This window comes from Oratosquilla oratoria, unplaced genomic scaffold (genome assembly GCF_046742065.1).
Source record: "Oratosquilla oratoria isolate Oo_2021 unplaced genomic scaffold, ASM4674206v1 SCAFFOLD100, whole genome shotgun sequence".
Lineage (NCBI taxonomy): Eukaryota > Metazoa > Arthropoda > Malacostraca > Stomatopoda > Squillidae > Oratosquilla > Oratosquilla oratoria.
Genome location: NW_027467457.1, coordinates 87,501 through 87,751, shown reverse-complemented (window position 1 = coordinate 87,751; position 251 = coordinate 87,501).

Here is a 251-nt window from a genome sequence, read left to right as displayed (position 1 = left end):
GATTAACAACCTCCTTAATGCTGTCGACTTTAACAACACATACATACAAGAGAATCTGCTCCCTAGAATTTCAAATATATATTTATATATACATATAAATACATATATATATATATATATATATATATATATATATACATATGTATATATATACATATATATACATATATACGTATACCAAGGCTTCCTCTCCCTTACAAGGGGGGTAGCCAAAAAGAAAAAGGCATAAAATCATTCCCACCTAAAATATA